The sequence below is a fragment of the Lissotriton helveticus genome, chromosome 12 (genome assembly GCF_964261635.1).
Source record: "Lissotriton helveticus chromosome 12, aLisHel1.1, whole genome shotgun sequence".
Lineage (NCBI taxonomy): Eukaryota > Metazoa > Chordata > Amphibia > Caudata > Salamandridae > Lissotriton > Lissotriton helveticus.
The window spans coordinates 573,106,352-573,127,683 of NC_136073.1; the positions used below are offsets into that span (position 1 = coordinate 573,106,352).

The following is a 21,332-nucleotide window of genomic DNA, read 5'->3' on the forward strand; positions in this document are numbered from 1 at the left end:
CCACCATTTGTCTGTGCCTCGCATCACTTCACAGGCTCCCCCCCCATCAGACTTCAAAGGAATGAGCTACCCCGCCCACCACAGCAATTCCAAGAGCTTGTTACTTACACTCACCCACCGGCACCTTAGAAAAGTGAAAAGGCAGCAGGCGCTATACTTAAACTGCGTCACCGGCACCTTCAAAAGGCTGTCTGTGATTCCTCCACTGACTGACAGCATTTCCGCCCGTCGGATTTTAATTAAATTTTACTTCCTTCAATTTGTTTTTGGGAGTTAGTTAAGCACGAAATCAACACAAAGGTATTGGAGCGTTTTACACCAGCTACATTACCCTCACCACAGCTGCTCCGTCGTCATTATTTACACGAGCACTACTTACATTCCCAACCCCTCGCCAAAACTGCTCTGTTTGACCTGCCCTAAACTCCACGCAAAGAGGCTGTACATATCAGAGACTAACTGCCACCTCACTCAGCTCTTGTCCACAACACCTCAGGTTGGGGCACTTTTCGCTGCTCTGGGGCTATCCCAGTAATTTAGTTTTTCTGTTTATACGTCCGGTTTCATGTGTTGTTGTAGCCTTGGCTCACTTTCTACGTCTTCATGGACTTGCACCATGAGCACACAGTGTGCGCCACAGGTCCTCGTGTATACATGCACTATTGTGACTCTCAGAGCTGCACTCCCCATCACATCATGGCGCACGCTCCACTTTTTTTTTATGACTTCCCCTCAGCCTTAAAGTCGGCAGTCTAGCTGTGAGACCACATCCTCTCCCCAAGGCATGGTTCTAATGTGAGCATGGAGGCCGTGTGGCTTTCATTTTAACACAACATCCCTGTAGCTTAGATTTCATAATCACGTTGCCCGCTTCATGGATGCCGCGCATTATGTTTCGGCTTTTTTCTAATCAAGAAGGTAGCGTTTGTGATTTGGCAGGTTGCACAGCATTTATTTTAGCAAAACTGCATCTGTGTAACTTTTATCAGCATAGCGTCTGCTGCACAGACGCCTTGCCTTGTGTTAGGTTTCTGTTTATTTTTTTTAATAAATCAAAAAGGTATACATACGGATCCAATCATGCTAAGGTTTTCTTTGAAGCAAAACATCCCCTTCGCCCCCCCCTTCTGATTATACCCATAGGTTTTTGTTGGTCCAGGCAGCCTGCCATTGAGATCGTGATCCCTCCCTGTTTACAGTGGAATTGAGTGGCCGCTGCACTGCGGTCTTATGTAGCGAACTGGGTGCCGGTCAGTGAACAGTTTCTCCCCTGCATGCAGCCCTTAGTGACTTGTTTTTATTTTTTATTTACATCTTAAATAATGGCGGTCAAACATCTAATCCTGTGCGGCTTGTTTTTAATTTCTCACACTCGGTGATCTCCCTCCTCCCTCTCTCTCCCCCCCCGCCCTTCCCTCCTAGTATTTACCCGCCAGGACGAATGTTATCTCCATCTCTGACGGTGCCAGAGACTCCAGAGCAGACTGTAACATCTGGGCCGAGCAGGCAGTAGCCCTCCCTCGGGAAACTGAGCCCCTTCTCCGAGCCGCAGGCCCGACCCTTCACAACCCCCCCACACACACACAACCCCCCCCACACACACAACCCCCCCCCACACACACAACCCCCCCACACACACACAACCCCCCCACACACACACACAACCCCCCCACCACACACACACACACACAACCCCCCCCCACACACACACACACACAACCCCCCCACACACAACGTCCCCCCCCACACACACACACACAGACAACGCCCCCCCACACACACAGACAACGCCCCACAACAGCAATGCAGAGAGCTTGTGCTATGTGCGGGGTCATGACATTCCCTTTACATTTCCAGTTTCACGAGTCACTAGAAGGCCTGAGATCTCCATGTGATCTATGAGCTGGCTGTGACGTCTCAGAATTCCTTGCATGAGTGCCACCACAGGAGTATTTGGCGGCTTTCGGCTGCTCATGTAATTCTTAGAGTAGACATGCACTCTTACGCAGTGACCGTCATGCTCTCTCCTTTTAAAATGAAGCAATCTTCCCCGGCTGCATTTGGCTTCCACGGGACATGGGAGTACTTCATTCGGTAAGAAAGCTGTCTTTAGCGAGTCGATGTTCGCCATGTCTCACCTGTTTTACACATTTCTCAGTCATCCCTTAGGTTAATACACATTATTTTTTTATTCCAAACATTTTTTCTAACACAGAGTGTAGACACTGCTGACTTAGACTTCAAGAAAGTAATGGGTGATTTTTTAAACAAGTGGATAAGATAAGAGGATCTTGACTGATCAATGCAATTTTTTCCTGCAGCTTTCCTTTTGCTATGTGCGGGGTCATGACATTCCCTTTACATTTCCAGTTTCACGAGTCACTAGAAGGCTTTAGTTTTCCATGTGATCTAGGAGCTGGCCAGTTCACTCTGAGCTAGCTCTGACTGCCCCTCTTACACAACTGTCCCTCTCGTGCACATGCAAACTCTTCTCGGTACAGAACAGTCTCTAAAGAGCGGGGGCTGTCTCTACCACTGCTTACAAGCTCCTTTGCGTTCACAGAAATCTCTTCAGAGGCACCAGGGACTTTCCCTCAGCACAAAACCACACACAGCTCCTCTCAGTAGACAACACTCTTGAGCCTGACCGGTTGTCCCCTCCCAATAGACAGCGGCTACTCTTCAGAGACATCACGACTGTCCCTTCTAGTGAAAGCCGGCTCCTACCAGTACACAGCTGTCTCTTCTGAGCCTGTCCGAACAGTCCCTAAGAGTTCACAACCAGCACCGACAGTCCCTACCATTACACAGCCGTCTCTTCAGAGCCTGAAGGGAGAGAGGCACATCTTTAGGGACGGGGATGGTGTTTGGGGTGTTACACCCTCCCAATAAATGTGTTTCCGCACGGCTCGGCCAACTCGTTTTTTAATTTTTTTATTTACATCCAAAATAATGGCGGGCAAGCATCTAGTCCTGTGCGGCTTGTCTTAAATTTCTCACACTCTGTGATCTCCCTCCTCTGTCTCTTCCCCCTCCCCCCGCCCTTCCCTCCTAGTATTTACCCCCCAGGACGAATGTTATCTCCATCTCTGACGGTGCCAGAGACTCTCGACCAGATTAACATCTGGGCCGAGCAGGCAGTAGCCCTCCCTCGGGAAAATGAGCCCCTTCACTGAGCCACAGGCCCGAAGCTTCACAACCCCCGACACACACACACACACAACGCCCCCACACACAGACACCCCCCACACAACCCCCCCCCCACACACAACCCCCCCCACACACACAACCCCCCCACACACACAACCCCCCCACACACACACAACCCCCCACACACACACACAACCCCCCACACACACACACAACCCCCCACACACACACACAACCCCCCACACACACACACAACCCCCCACACACACACACAACCCCCCACACACACACACAACCCCCCACACACACACACAACCCCCCACACACACACACAACCCCCCACACACACACACAACCCCCCACACACACACACAACCCCCCACACACACACACAACCCCCCACACACACACACAACCCCCCACACACACACACAACCCCCCACACACACACAACCCCCCACACACACACAACCCCCCACACACACACACCCAACCCCCCACACACACACCCAACCCCCCCACACACACCCAACCCCCCCACACACACCCCCAATGCCCCACACACACACCCAATGCCCCACACACACACCCAATGCCCCACACACACACCCAATGCCCCACACACACCCCCAATGCCCCACACACACCCCCAACCCCCCACACACACCCAACCCCCCACACACACCCAACCCCCCCACACACACCCAACCCCCCCAACCCCCCACACACACCCAACCCCCCACACACACCCAACTCCACCCCCCCACACACCCCCCCACACACACACCCCCCCCACACACACACACACACCCCCACCCCCACAACCCCCCCACACCCACACAACCCCCCCCACACCCACACAACCCCCCACACACCCACACAACCCCCCACATACCCACACAACCAACCCCCCACACAACCAACCCCCACACAACCAACCCCCCACACAACCAACCCCCCACACAACCAACTCCCCCACACCCCCCCACACAACACCCCCACCCAACCAACCCCCCCCACACAACCAACTCCCCCCACCCCCCCACACACAACCAACTCCCCCCCCCACAACACCCCCACCCACAACCCCCCCACACCCACACCTCACAACCCCCCCACACACAACCCCCCACCCCCCCCACACACACACAACCCCCCACACACACACAACCCCCTCCCCCCACACACAACCCCCTCCCCCCCACACACACAACCCCCTCCCCCCACACACACAACCCCCTCCCCCCACACACACAACCCCCTCTCCCCACACACACAACCCCCTCCCCCCACACACACAACCCCCTGCCCCCCACACACGACCCCCCCACACACGACCCCCACACACACACAACCCCCTCCCCCCACACACACACGACCCCCCCACACACAACTCCCCCCACACACACACAACCCCCCCACACACACCCGCCACACACACACACAACCGCCACACACACACACAACCCCCCCACACCCCCCCACACACACACCCGCCCCCACACACACACAACCCCCCCACACACACACAACCCCCCCACACACACACAACCCCCCCACACACACAACCCCCCCCACACACACAACCCCCCCACACACACAACCCCCCCCACACACACACACAACCCCCCACACACACACACACCCCCACACACACAACCCCCCCCACACACACAACCCCCCCCACACACACACAACCCCCCACACACACACAACCCCCCACACACAACCCCCCACCACACACACAACCACCCCACACACCCCACACCCCAACACACAACCCCCGACAACCCCCCCCCACACACACACACAACCCCCCCCACACACACCCCAAATCCCCCCACACACACACCCCACACACACATCCTCCACCCCCCACACGCACACAACCCTCCCCACGCACACAACACCCCCATGCACACAACCCCCCCACGCACACAAACTCCCCACGCACACAAACCCCCCCACGCACACAACCCCCCCTCGCACACAACCCCCCCGCGCACACAACCCCCCCCACAGACACACACACAACCCCCCCACACACACAACCCCCCCACGCACAACCCCCGACCCCCCCACGCACAACCCCCCCACACACACAACCCCCCCCACACACACAACCCCCCCCACACACACAACCCCCCCACACACACAACCCCCCCCACACACACAACCCCCCCCACACACACACAACCCCCCCACACACACACAACCCCCCCCACACACACAAAACCCCCCACACACACAAAACCCCCCACACACACACAACCCCCCCACACACACACAACCCCCCCCCCCCACACACACAACCCCCCCCACACACACACAACCCCCCCCACACACACACACGCAACCCCCCCACACACTCACAACCCCCCCCACACACACACAACCCCCCCCCACACACACACAACCCCCCCACACACACAACCCCCCCACACACACAACCCCCCCACACACACACAACCCCCCCACACAACACAACCCCCCACACACAACACAACCCCCCCCACACACAACACAACCCCCCCCACACACAACACAACCCCCCCACACACAACACAACCCCCCCCCCCCCACACACCCCCCCCCCCCACACACACACACACCCCACACACACACACACCCCCCACACACCCCCCCACACACACACACCCCCCACACACACACACCCCCCACACACACACACACCCCACACACACACACACCCCACACACCCAACCCCCCCACACCCAACCCCCCCACACACACAACCCCCCACACACACAACCCCCCACAGACACAACCCCCCCCGCACACAACCCCCCCACACACAACTCCCCCCGCACACAACCCCCCCGCACACAACCCCCCCCGCACACCCAACCCCCCCACACCCAACCCCCCCACGCACCCCCCCCACGCAACCCCCCCACGCAACCCCCCCACACGCAACCCCCCCACACGCAACCCCCCCACACACAACCCCCCACACACAACCCCCCACACACAACCCCCCCACACACAACCCCCCCCCACACACACAACCCCCCCCCACACACACACAACCCCCTCCCCCCACACACACAACCCCCTGCCCCCCACACACGACCCCCCCACACACGACCCCCACACACACACAACCCCCTCCCCCCACACACACACACGACCCCCCCACACACACAACTCCCCCCACACACACACAACCCCCCCACACACACCCGCCACACACACACACAACCGCCACACACACACACAACCCCCCCACACCCCCCCCACACACACCCGCCCCCACACACACACAACCCCCCCACACACACAACCCCCCCACACACACACAACCCCCCCACACACACACAACCCCCCCACACACACACAACCCCCCCACACACACACACAACCCCCCCCACACACACAACCCCCCCCACACACACAACCCCCCCACACACACAACCCCCCCACACACACACAACCCCCCCACACACACACAACCCCCCCACACACACAACCCCCCCACACACACACAACCCCCCACACACACACAACCCCCCACACACACAACCCCCCACACACACAACCCCCCACACACACAACCCCCCACACACACAACCCCCCACCACACACACAACCCCACCACACACCCCACACCCCAACACACAACCCCCCGACAACCCCCCCCACACACACACACAACCCCCCCCACACACACCCCAAATCCCCCCACACACACACCCCACACACACATCCTCCACCCCCCACACGCACACAACCCTCCCCACGCACACAACCCTCCCCACGCACACAACCCCCCCATGCACACAACCACCCCACGCACACAATCCCCCCCACGCACACAACCCCCCCTCGCACACAACCCCCCCGCGCACACAACCCCCCCGCGCACACAACCCCCCCCACAGACACACACACAACCCCCCCACACACACAACCCCCCCACGCACAACCCCCCCACACACACAACCCCCCACACACACACAACCCCCCCACACACACAACCCCCCCACACACACACAACCCCCCCACACACAACCCCCCCCACACACACAACCCCCCCCACACACACAACCCCCCCCACACACAACCCCCCCCACACACAAACCCCCCACACACAAACCCCCCCACACACACAAACCCCCCCACACACACAAACCCCCCCACACACAACCCCCCCACACACACACAACCCCCCCACACACACACAACCCCCCACACACACACAACCCCCCCCCACACACACACAACCCCCCCCACACACACAACCCCCCCACACACACACACAACCCCCCCACACACACACACAACCCCCCCCCACACACACAACCCCCCCCCACACACACAACCCCCCACACACACAACCCCCCCACACACACAACCCCCCCACACACACAACCCCCCCACACACACAACCCCCCCACACACACAACCCCCCCACACACACACAACCCCCCCCACACAACACAACCCCCCACACACAACACAACCCCCCACACACAACACAACCCCCCCACACACACACAACCCCCCCCACACAACACAACCCCCCACACACAACACAACCCCCCCACACACAACACAACCCCCCCCACACACAACACAACCCCCCCACACACAACACAACCCCCCCCACACACACACACCCCCCCCACACACACACCCCCCACACACACACACACCCCCCCCCACACACACCCCCAACACACACCCCCCCCACACACACACACCCCCCACACACACACACACACCCCCCACACCCCCAACCCCCCCACACCCAACCCCCCCACACACACAACCCCCCCACACACACAACCCCCCCACACACACAACCCCCCCACACACACAACCCCCCACACACACAACCCCCCACACACACAACCCCCCACACACACAACCCCCCACACACACAACCCCCCACAGACACAACCCCCCCCGCACACAACCCCCCCGCACACAACTCCCCCCACACACACACACACACCCCCCCACACACCCAACCCCCACACACCCAACCCCCCCACACCCAACCCCCCCACACACACAACCCCCCCACACACACAACCCCCCACACACACAACCCCCCACACACACAACCCCCCACAGACACAACCCCCCCCACAGACACAACCCCCCCCGCACACAACCCCCCCCACACACACACAACCCCCCCCACACACACACAACCCCCCCACACACACACAACCCCCCCACACACACACACAACCCCCCCACACACACAACCCCCCCACACACACACAACCCCCCCACACACACACAACCCCCCCCACACACACAACCCCCCCCACACACACAACCCCCCCCACACACACAACCCCCCCCCCCACACACAACCCCCCCACACACAACACAACCCCCCCACACACAACGCCCCCACACACAACACAACCCCCCCACACACAACCCCCCCACACACAACACAACCCCCCCACACACAACACAACCCCCCCACACACACACACACCCCCCACACCCCCACCCCCCCCACACACACAACCCCCCCACACAACCCCACACACACACAACCCCCCCCCACACAAAACCCCACACACACAACCCCACACAAGAATAGCAAAACATAGCATAGCAAAACAATGCATAGCATGGCATATCATAACAAAACACAACAAAACATAGCAGGGATAGCATAACAAAACATAGCATAGCATAACAAAATAAAGCAAAGCATTGCATAAAACAACAACACATAGCATAACAAAACACAACAAAACAGCATAGCATAAAGCACAGCATAACAAAACATAGCATAACATAGCATGGCATAACAAAACACAACATAGCATAGCATAACAAAACATAGCATAACACATCAAAACATAGCATAGTATAACAAAACATAGCATAACAAAACACAACGAAACATAGCATAACAATACATAGCAAAACAAAACAGCATAGCATAACAAAGCACAGCATAACAAAACATAGCATAACAAAACATAGCATAACAAAACACAACATAGCATAACAAAACATAGCATAGCATAATAAAATAAAGCATAGCATAACACAACAAAACATAGCATAGCATAGCAAAACATAGCATAGCATAACAAAACATAGCATAACAAAACACAACAAAACATAGCATAACAAAACAGATTAGCAAAACAAAACATAGCATAACAAAGCATAGAATAACAAAACACAACGAAACATAGCATAACAAAACAGATTAGCAAAACAAAACAGCATAACAAAGCATAGCATGGCATAACACAACAAAGCATGGCATATCATAACAAAACACAACAAAACATAGAATAACTATCGCACTCACTATCTATCGCCATCACTCTATCGCCCTCCCTCGATCTATCTATCGCCCTCCCTCGATCTATCTATCGCCCTCCCTCGATCTATCTATCGCCCTCCCTCGATCTATCTATCGCCCTCCCTCGATCTATCTATCGCCCTCCCTCGATCTATCTATCGCCCTCCCTCGATCTATCTATCGCCCTCCCTCGATCTATCTATCGCATCACCACAGCATCACTCAGGGGCACCACAACATCACTATGCGCTACCACAGCATCACTGAACGCCACAGCATCACTTGTCGCCACCACAACATCACTCAGCGCCACCACAGCATCAATCTGTGCAACCATTCAACAACAACTCTTTCAAATATGTTCTCTCAATGTTTCAAGCTTTATTACAAATGTCACAAATATATGTTAATATTTCACTTCTGTTCTTGGATTTTCGTCACAATAAAATACACTGAACATAATCTTCACAAAAGTTATTTACAAAAGTTTAAGCTATTGCCATTATAAATTACAAAAACTTTTATTTAAGTATTCATTCTTAAAAAAAATGTAAAAGCCATTGTTATTTGTAATATCAGTACATCTAAGTCACGTAAATACAACACATATTGCATTACAAATGCTATAGGTGTCACATTTGTGAAAGTTATAACTATTGGCATTGTAAATGACAAAGCTATTAATTTCGCTATTTTCAAAACCAACACAGGGCTCGAAAATTCCACTCGACCGCTCGCATGGTCGAGCTAAATTTAACAAGCTCGAGCTGTTTTTAGGTCCTACTCGCCCTCTCTGGCGAGTAGGAAAACAAACCAACTTTTGTCCTCTGTCTATGAAAACGGAGCAATTGTGACAAGATAACAATATTTAAAGGCATTTTTATTGCTCACAAAGTTAATGAGCAATAAAGATGCCTTTAAATCTTGTTATCTTGTCACATTTGCTCCGCTTTCAGAGACGGAGGTCAAGTAGGTTGCCGTTAGGTCGAGGACATTTTTTAAGGTACTAGTCCTGCAGGACTAGTACCATTTTTTTGATTTTTCGAGCCCTGCAACACAAATAAAAAATTGGTCATTTACAATACCAATAGCTCAAACTTTCCTAATGCGAGACCTATTGCATTGCAAATGCTTGTTTTTTTTCTTATCATCATCTTGGCGGAGGAGGATGGGTTCGCTTGCGAATCCTGAAAATTCTTCAAGCTGCAAAATGACACTGACAGGTAAGAAACTATACTTTTTACAGCACGAATCTTTACTGGATTCACATGATGTGCATAGATTTCATAGCACTTTGGTACTACAGTGGTGGTTGGGTTGAAGAGGAGCGTTGATTTGAAAACAGATGTAAGACCCTTGGTCCCCCTTGCGCTTCCTTGTTCATTTGAAAATCTACACAATAGTGTCTGGTGAACGTGTGCACTGATGACAAAGTTGCTGCCATACAAATGTTTTGTAGTGGAGTATTTTGCTAGGAAAGCGATTGTTGCTCCCTTTTTCCTTCTTGAGTGTGCGCCAGGACTGTTTTGGAACGTTTCTCTTCCATTCTCGTGGCACAACTGAATAGTTTGTGCAATTGTGTTCTGCGAATGATACGAAGAGTTGCTTTGTTTTCCTGTCAGCCTTTGTCCTTTCGATGTGGTCAACGTTTGCCAGTCTTGCAACTAGTGTGTGTAATATTCTCCTTTGTGTGCATTTTCGTTTTTTGAAAGACGCTTGGTATCTGAATACTTTGGTTCGTGTGGAACAGAGACAACTTTGGCATGAACTGTGGGTCCGTTCTCATGACAAATCTATTTTTGTGAACTTGAAAGTAAGGTTCCTGTATCATGAGTGCTTTTAACTCACTAACTCTGCGCAGTGACCTTATAGCCACTAAAAAGGCAGTCTTTAGAGTGAGCATTTGAATGTTGCCTCATGTAAAGGTTCAAAAAGTGTGACCAATTGTGTGAGCACAATATGTAAATTCCATGAAGGAGCTGTCATCCTCTATGGGGGTGCAATTCTTTTTGCTCATCTAAGAACAATTTGATGAGTGGTGATGTGAAGAAACTTCTCTCAATGTAACCCTGTGTGTATGCCAAGATTGCTGCTAAATGCACCTTTATTTATTTATTTGTGTTTTATAGAGCGCTAACTTGACCCGTTAGGGTATCAGAACGCTTTACAGGATTCACAAGTTGTATACAAGAGACTTAGCTGGCTACATTTATTTATTTATTTTGAGAGTTTTATATAGCGCGAACAAGATCTTTGCAGATATCAGAGCGCTTTACAACAAGGGGGTAGTAAAAACAAGAGAGCAATTAACAGGCTTTTGAGCGACATATAGTTGAGGTAGTAAATGGGTAGTAAAAATAAGGTAGATAAAAGAGGGAGCATAAACAATCAGTTAAACAATAATACAAATAGTCATAAACACAAGTAAACTTGACCCGTTAGGGTATCGGAGCACATTACAGGATTCACAAGTTGTATACAAGAGACTGGGGGGGGGGGGGGTGGAGCAGTAGCAACCCGATAGACCAATGAGAAGCAGTAAATGGAAACAGGAGAGAAATTTGCCCATTAGGAAGGATTTAGCATCCTTTTTAAAGCGTGCCAATGATGGAATTCTTCTAATAGCGGGTGAGAGTGAGTTCCATATTCTTGGAGCGGCCCCAGAGAAGGCCAGATTGTACGTGTTTTTTTTTCCGCAAGCGTGCTGGTTGGAGCAAAAGGTCTCTGGCGGAACTGGAGTTTCTGGCTCCTCCGGATACCATGAGTTTCTGGGCAAGAAATGCAGTGGAGTTTGAGTATAGAGCCTTGTGCGTGACACATGCCAATTTAAGTTGAATTTTGGCCTCAAGATGAAGCCAGTTCAGAGTTTTCAGGTGCGGTGAAATGTGGTCGAATTTCCTTGAGCCTGTTGGAAGTCTGGCGGCCGCGTTGAGGCAGGCTTTTAACGGGGCAAGGGAGGTCTTGGGTAAACTCGAGAGGGCAGAGCAACCATATTCCAGTCTAGAGATGACTAGTGCCTGGACTACCATTTTTAGGTCCAGAGTGTCGAGGATAGGTTTCAGTTTCCTACGCTAGCTCAGGTGAAATTTGGCTCATTTGGCCATCGAGTTGATGTGGTCACGCATGTTCATGCTGCAGTCAAGGGTTATTCCAATGGACTTGGCAGAGTCCACTATGGTCGGTGGGCAGTTTAGAGCTGTGATTACCTTAATCCATTCCTGAATGTCAGGTTTGGTTTTGGGTGGGGAGATTAGAAGAAATTCAGGTTTTTTTTGCGGTGAGTTTGAGCTGGTTAGAGGTGAGCCATTGGGCAGTCAATTTCAAGGCCTCATTCAGGGAGAGAATCTCCTCAGGAAAAGAGATTTTGATGTAGATCTGGGTGTCGTCGGCATACATGTAGTAGGATATATTTGCAGTGCGTAGTACTTCGGCTAGCAGTTTGAGGTAAAGGTTGAAGAGGGTGGGGGACAGGGTTGATCCTTGGGGGACTCCAACCGTGATCGGAGAGGGAGAGGACAGGTTACCGTTGATTAGGAATCTCTGTGAAAGGTTTTGGAGGAAGAATTAAACCATTCAAGGACAGGGGCATCCACTCCAATTTTGAGTTTGAGGCGTTCAAGTAGTTTTTCATGGTTGACGTATCGAAAGCAGAGGATAGATCTAGGAGGATTAGGAGACAAGTTTTGCCTTGGTCAAGGGCGTGGAGGGCGTCATTCACGATGTGGAGAATGGTGGTTTCAGTGCTGTGCCCAGGCTTGAATCCCGATTGGAAGTCATCTAGTAGGTGGAAGTTGGTGATGTGCTGACTCAGCTGCTGTTGCACACATTTCTCCAGAACTTTAGCTAAGAGTGGGATGGAGTAGTTTCTGTCCTGTAACTCCAGTTCTGTAGTAGGGGTATCTCTGTTATAGTCATAATCTAGAGAATAGTCCCGCCCATGTGTGTGGACCCCGGAGCAATCAAAAATAATCTCTTAAGGTGTCGAAAAATGCAGAACTGCACAGACACTTAAGAGAGAATTTAAAGACAGATAATGCAGCCTATATCCACAGGCTACACTGTCCAGTACTTCAACTAGAAATTCCACCAAAAATCCACAAACAGCAAAGCTTGTCCAGATTTCCCTTGCTTTAACAGCAAAAACCCTCTGGAATGATAGAGAGAAAGACCTGGACAGACAAGCCCATAGGCTGCCATTATGTGGCTCAAAACAGGGTACTGTGCCTTTAAGAGAACCTTCCAGAACTTCACAGTATCCCAGAATGCACTGCAGGTCCCTTTTACTTTCAGTTCTTTTTGAAGGCGTAACACGCCAGACCTGTAGGATTCTTACATGAATATCTCTCTCCACCGGGGAGGAGGGCGGGCGCTTATGACTATAACAGAGATACCCCTACTACAGAACTGGAGTTACAGGACAGAAACTACTCCTTCTGTAGTAGGGGATCTCTGTGTATAGTCATAATCTAGTGAATAGAATGGCAAGCCCATCCCCACACCAAAGCGGCGGTGGAGAAAAGAAAAATAACACCACTACTGTGCGAACAGATTTCACAGCAAAGCCTGCCCAACCTGAGCGTCTGCCTTGGCATCAGTGTCCAGGCAGTAGTGCTTAGCAAAGGTATGGACCGACTTCCAAGTGGCCGCCTTGCAGATTTCTGCAATTGGAACATTACGGAGCAAAGCAGTCGTGGCAGCTTTGCCCCTGGTGGAATGAGCCTTAGGTTTACCCCCTAAGGTCTTACCAGGTTTTTGGTAACACAACTGTATACAGGACACAATCCACCTAGAAATGGGACTGTTTAGAGGTAGCAAGACCTGTCCTGACTGATCCATAATTGATAAACAATTGGTCTGACCTACGAATATCCTTGGTTTTTATCTAGATAGAATTTCAACACCCTCCTGACATCCAGGGAATGCAGGGACCTTTCCGCTGGAGAGGAAGGATTCTGAAAAAACGTAGGTAAAGTTATGGTCTGGTTAACATGAAAGTCAGATATAACTTTAGGAAGAAATTTAGGGTGAGTACGCATAACAACCTTAGCAGCATGAAATACAGTATAAGGTTCTTGGCAACACAACGCCTGAATTTCACTCACCCTGCGGGCCGATGTAATGGCCACGAGGAACGCCGCCTTCCAGGATAGGTGCTGCAACGAAGCCTTATGAATAGGTTCAAAAGTCTCCTTCATCAATCTGGACAGCACCACATTCAATTCCCATGAAGGCGAAGGAAGCCGGACAGGAGGAAACACTTTCTTCAAGCCTTCCAAAAAGTCTTTGATCACAGGGATCTGAAAGAAGGAAGTCTGTGAAGGGCATTTCCTGTAGGCAGTCAAAGCAGCCAGATGAACCTTAATGGAATGGACATTAAGGCCAGACTGCGCCAGATGTAGAAGATATGGAAGGATGACATCTTCCTTACAGGTCGTCGGGTCATAGTTCTTAGACTTGCACCAATTACAAAACCTCTTCCACTTGTAAGCATAGGAAGTCCTAGTGGAAAGTCGCTTAGCCTCCTTCAGTATGTCCATGCAATCTTCTGGTAGATTCAGATGGCCATATTGCACTATCTCAGGAGCCATGCCGCCAAACTCAAAGACGAGAGGTTGGGGTGCAACATCTGCCCCCCGAACTTCGTGAGAAGGTCCGGCCTGCACGGCAGCCGTATGTGAGGAAGGAGAAACCGGTGAAGCAGATCCGTGAACCACCACTGTCTGGGCCATTCCGGGCCAATCAGGATCATCCGTGCCCTGGACTGGGACAGTTTGATGAGCACCGCCAGACTCAGGGGAATGGGTGGAAAAGCGTACAGAAAGCTGTTCGACCAGTTGATCCATAGCGCATTCCCCAGCGTCCCTGGTTGGTAGTACCTGGAGGCGAAGTCTCGGCATTTGCTGTTTTCGGCGGTGGCGAACAGATCTACGTCTGGAGTCCCCCACCTTGCGAAGTCTTCTCCTAGTACTTCGTCGTTTATGACCCATTCGTGGTTTTCCTGGATCAGTCTGCTCAGTGCGTCTGCCTGAACATTCTGCACACCTGGTAGATGGGTGGCCGTTATCGTCAGTCTTCTGGCCAGAAGCCAGTGCCAGATCGCCTGCGCCTCCTGCGACAGAGTGCGCCATCTCGACCCCCCCTGCTTGTTGAGGTAATACATCGTGGTCGTATTGTCTGTCTGAACAAGCAACGAGTTGGTCCGTCCGGAAGTACGGAAGAAAGGCCTTCAGTGCCAAGTGAACAGCTCTGAGTTCCAGGAAATTGATGTGGAACGTGGACTCCATCTGGGACCACGTCCCTTGAATCTGTAGGTCTCGGGAGTGCGCCCCCCAGCCGTGGAGCGACGCATCCGTCACAATAGTCTGCGTGGGAATGTCCTTGTGGAAGGGAACCCCTCTCAGGAGATTCTCCGCTGAACACCACCACTTCAGAGACTGAAGAGCATGCAGAGACAGTCGTATCTTGTCGTCCCAAGATCCTTTCCTCTGATGCCACTGATCCTCCAAGCACTCCTGCAATGGTCTCATGTGCAGCCGTGCGTGTGGCGTGAGGAAGATACAAGAGGCCATCGACCCCAGTAGAGAAGACACCGTCCTCACTGTTGTAGATGGAGCGGTCATAAGAGCCTGAGCCTTCCGAAGGAGTGATAACCATCTCTCCTCCGAAGGAGACACGCTTGCTGACAGCGTATTGATGGAGTCTCCCAAGTACTGTATGCACTGGACCGGAGTCGGGACAGACTTGGACATGTTGATGTGCAACCCCAGCTTGTTCAAGAGAACGCACGTCTTCCGGAGGTGCGCTTGAGCTTCCGAGAAGGAGGAGGCCTTGATCAACCAATCGTTCAGGTACGGGTAGACAAACACCCTGTTCTTCCTTAGGTGTGCGGCTACCACTGCCATGCACTTCGAGAATGTCCTGGGCGCAGACTTCAATCCGATTGGCAGTACTGTGTACTGATAATGATTGGCGCCGACTTGGAATCGCAGGAACTTCCTGTGTTTGTGTGCAATGGGCACATGGAAGTATGCATCCTGTAGATCTATGGCACACAGCCAGTCTCCCTGTTGCAGCTGAGGATAAATCTGATGCAACGACAGCATGCGAAACTTCTCTCTGCGAATCCACTTGTTTGCTTGTCGCAAATCCAGAATGGGCCTGAACTCGTTCTTGTCCTTCTTGCGGACCAGAAAGAACCGGAAGTACAGACCTCTTCCTCTTTGAGACAGAGGTACGTCTTCTATCGCCTTTTTCCTCAACAGGATATCGGCCTCCGCCTGGAGCTCACGCAGCTGAAACTGCGAGCCGACTGGAGGAATCGATGGAGGTGGGCCGGTGAACCGAAGACTGTATCCATTGCGAACAATATTCAGCACCCACTTGTCCTGAGTAATTTTTCTCCACTCTGCCAGATAAAATTGGACGCTTTCCCCCCACCGGAGCGGGTAACGGATGAAGGGGAGGTAACAGCTCAGGGTCGAGACCCGGCCGCGCCCTTGTTCGCTGTAGAGGACTGCTGACCTCTACCCTTCTGGCGTTTCTGGAAAGGCCTCCGGAACTACTGCTGCTGTTGCTGCTGCTGTCCCGAAGCCTGTCCTCGCCCTCGGCCCTGCGCCCCGAACAGTCTCTGGAACGGGCGGTAGGCTTTCTTTTCTTTGGGCTTCTCCAAGTCCACAGCCGTCAGAGTCTCTGCCTCCGCCTTCATGCGGGACATCTCATCATCCGCATGTTTTCCGAACAGGGTCTCCCCCGAGAAGGGCAGATTAGCCACTCGCTGCTGGGCCTCCGGCTTGAGTGATGTGAGCCTGAGCCAAGCATGGCTTCGCTGGTTGATCCCATGACAGTAACCATGGGCCGCCAACAGGGAACCATCCGCAGCCGCGCTGATAACCTGGTTCGAAACCAACATCCCTTCCTTGAGGATCTCTAGGAAATCCTCCCTCTTGTCTCGTGGCAGGAGTTCCGTGAACTGCTGGAGAGATTCCCACAGCGAACGATCGTACCGTCCCAGCAGAGCCGTATCGCTAGCGGTCTTCATGGCCGTAGCTGCTGTCCCACAAGCCTTCCTGCCATTAGAGTCGATCCATCGGCTCTCCTTATCCGGAGGCACGGTAGAAGACGGAGAGGCAGAATGTTGCTTTCTGGCTTCCGTCACTATAACGGAGTCCGGAACCGGGTCAGACCTTAGAAAAGCCGGGTCGGAATCCGGAGCCCTTTATTTCTTCAGCAGACGGGATGGAGCAGCTCTCGTTACTGCAGGCGTAAGGAACAGCTCCTCCGCTGGCTCTACCAAGCCTGGCACGAGCGGCAGCAGAGGGCGAGACAAATGCTTCTTGTGAAGTGTCTCAAAGATCACGGACGTCGTAGGTGTGGGAGCCGTCACCGTGATTCCTAATTTCGCTGCACCCCTCAGGAGAACATCCTGGAACGTGCTGATATCATCCACGGGAGACACCCTAGTCCCCGGGGAGTCTGACACGGTCGGTGAGTAGGACCTCGTCCTGGAAGAGCCCGTGCGGGACCGTGATCCGTGCCTCCTGTGGCACCGTCTGGACCTCGTCGAGGATCTGTGACGACTGCGTGACCTCCCTCTGCATCCGGAGCGGGATCGCGACTTCCGGGGCTTTGGTCGCCCTGCCGGTTCCACCGGGGCAGGAGACTGTGGCTTGGTTGGTCCCCTCGGCCGAGGGGTCCCCTTCGGAGGAGTCGGGTACCTGGGCAGGGAAACCGACCTCGGAGGAAGCGGTGGAGGCTTGTCAACCGGCAGCTGAGGTTGAGGCTGAGGCTGAGGCAGAGGTGGTAGAGGCGGCGCGGTAGGGACCCGCGGAGGAAGCCCTCTCGGCTAAGGAGGCGGAGGAGGAGGCGTCACTGTCCCCGGCTTAGGAGGGGTATACACAAGGGAGTACACCGAGCCCGGTGACCCGCCCTCCTTATCAGGCTGGGATGTGGGAGTCTCTCCTAGGCACTTGACGCCTGTCAGACTGACTCATGGCGCCCAAACTCCTTTTGCGCCGTTCCTGCGTCGAAGAACGGCGACCCGACGGCGAGCGTCGGCCCCTCGACGTCGCCTGTCCCTCGACGGCGAACGCTTCCGCCTCGACGGCGACCTCCATCGCCTCGACGTCGATCGCCTTCGCCTCGACGGCTTCCTGTGCCTCGACGGCGATCTCTTCCTAGACGGCGATCTCTTGTGCCTCGACGGCGATCGCCCCCTCGACGCCGAGGATCCCCTCGACGACGATCTTCTCCTTTTCGCCGCCGGCGTCTCCATGACGGCGAGCGCCGACGCCAGGCCACCAGTCGGCGTCGAGTCCTCGACGACGCCGACGACGAAACAGTCACCGGTGGTCTGTTCAGATCCCTCGACGAACGTCGACGCCGCTTCGACCCAGAGCCCTGGGGAGACGGGGAACAGACTGTACTCATCCCTCTCGACGCCGTAGTCGGTGCAATCGACGCCGATGGAGAATGGGGACGCTTGCTGGACTTCCTGCCTCTGGGGAGCCCCCCAGAGGCCTCAGCACTGGCAGATGGAACCTGCCCAGACCCACCTCGTGCTTGCAGTCTTCTCTCCTCCATGCCTTGGAGCCTGATCTTCTTTCTGTCTCTCAGGGTCCTGGTGGTAAATCCCTGGCAGATCTCACACTCATCAGGGTTATGAGAGGAGGGAAGGCAGAGGATACACACTTCATGTGGGTCAGTCTTGGCCTTCTTCCTGGAACACTCGGGCATTTGTCAAATAATGCAGGCATATTCGACAAAAAGACTGCCCCAAAAGCACACCAAAGAAGAATTAACCAAAGTACTTTGAACAAAGTACCAAAAACACTTGAAAAGTGGGAAATCACAAAAATAAATCCCAAAAGGGAGAGCTCAATGCTCCAGGGTCCTGCTAGCAGGAGCCGGAAAAAAGAACTGAAAGTAAAAGGGACCTGCAGTGCATTCTGGGATACTGTGAAGTTCTGGAAGGTACTCTTAAAGGCACAGTACCTTGTTTTGAGCCACATAATGGCAGCCTATGGGCTTGTCTGTCCAGGTCTTTCTCTCCATCATTCCAGAGGGTTTTTGCTGTAACAGCAAGGGAAATCTGGACAAGCTTTGCTGTATGTGGATTTTTGGAGGAATTTCTAGTTTAAGTACTGGACAGTGTAGCCTGTGGATATAGGCTGCATTATCTGTCTTTAAATTCTCTCTTACGTGTCTGTGCAGTTCTGCATTTTTCGACACCGTAAGAGATTATTTTTGATTGCTCCGGGGTCCACGCACATGGGCGGGACTATTTTCTAGAATATGATTATACACAGAGATCCCCTACTACAGAAATTAGATATATGTCTAAAGTGGTCAGGGGGGAGGACTTGGCCGGCTTTCAGAAAGTCAGGTATCGACCCCTGTAGAAGGGAAGCATTAATTATTGCAGTCCAACTAGGAATGATGGATCGAGACAGAGTGTTCGTCATACACTTTGAAGTTGGTCCAGTGCGCTTGGTTTTTGGGTGATGCCTGGGGGTGCAGCGCTCAAGGAGGAGGCAGAGCCGGAAAGGGGTGGAGTAGATGGCGGATCTAAGTTTGTTTCCTAGGGCAGTGATTTTGTCAGAGAAGAAGGAGGAGAATACCTCTGATGATATTAGGGATTTGAGTTTTTTTTAGAGGTTTTGGCCAGTTTGTTAGATTGGTGTTTGACCATTTCGAAATGCTTGTGAGGTCTGTTCTTGGAGTTCCCCAGTCCTGATTGGAGGAATTATTTTTGGGAGTTGAGGATGTTCCCATTATAGGCATTTGTGGACTGACGGAGAAATTTTAAATGTGCTGCTAGATGTAAACGTATGGATGAATATGCTACATTATATCTTTGCAAGTGCAGTAGGTAGAAAATGATATTCTGGATGGAGGCATGCAGTGGATCAATATGGTTATTGGTGCAGTAAATGGCAAATCTTTTCCATTTAGCAGCATAGCAAGCTCTAGTAGTAGGTTGTCTGGCTTCTTTAATGATGTTCATACAGTCCGGTGGTAGGTTAAGATACCCGAACTCTAGGACTTCAGGAGCCAGATAGCCAGATTCAGCTGACCCGGATCTGGATGTCTGATCTCTCCATGGTTCTGCGTTATCATGGATGGGGACAGGTGCACTTTTTGGTGTGGAACTAGTGAGAGTTCCAGCAGTGTTGTGAACCATGGTTGGCGTGCCCATGTGGGAGCTACTAAGATTAGTTTGAGAGACTGTTGTCGGAGCTTGCGTACCACTAGTGGAATTAGTGGGAGTGGAGGAAAAAGAGTACGCAAATCTGCCTGACCAGTTCATGCATGTTGCATTGCCCTTGGACAACGGGTGTGGAAACCTGGCGGCGTAGGTTGGGCATTTTGTGTTGTCATGTGTGGCAAACAGATCTATGTCTGGTTGGCTCCACATGTGAAAAAATGGCTGAAGGACTTGGGGATGTAGTTCCCAATCGTGAATCCGTTGTGTCTGTCGACTTAACAGATTTGCAATCCGATTGTGAACTCCTGGAAGGTGTTCGGCAAGTAGATATATATTTTGTGGGATGGCCCATCTCCAAATGTTCTGTGCAAGCTGGGACAGCTGCAGAGAATGTGTGCCTCCTTGTTTTTGTATGTAGTACATGGCTGTCATGTTGTCCGTCCGGATCAAGACAGCTTTGTTTTGTACATGTACTTGGAAAGATTTTAGTGCTAGGAATATTGCTAGTAGCTCCAGGTGATTGATATGGAGCACTTTTTGTTGATTGGTCCATTGGCCCAGAGTTGTATGTCTGAGGAGATGGGCTCCCCATCCTATGAGTGATGCGTCTGCTGTGAGTACTATCTGTGGAACAGGTTCGAGGAACGGCTGCCCTTTGGACAAGTTTTT

General features: G+C 52.6%; 1 protein-coding gene across 1 annotated transcript in view; it reads right to left on the reverse strand.

The window, feature by feature from the left end:
- The window catches only part of CSNK2A2 (casein kinase 2 alpha 2), a 529,051-nt gene that overhangs the window by 246,844 nt on the left and 260,875 nt on the right, over positions 1-21,332 (reverse strand). The window lies entirely within an intron of this gene.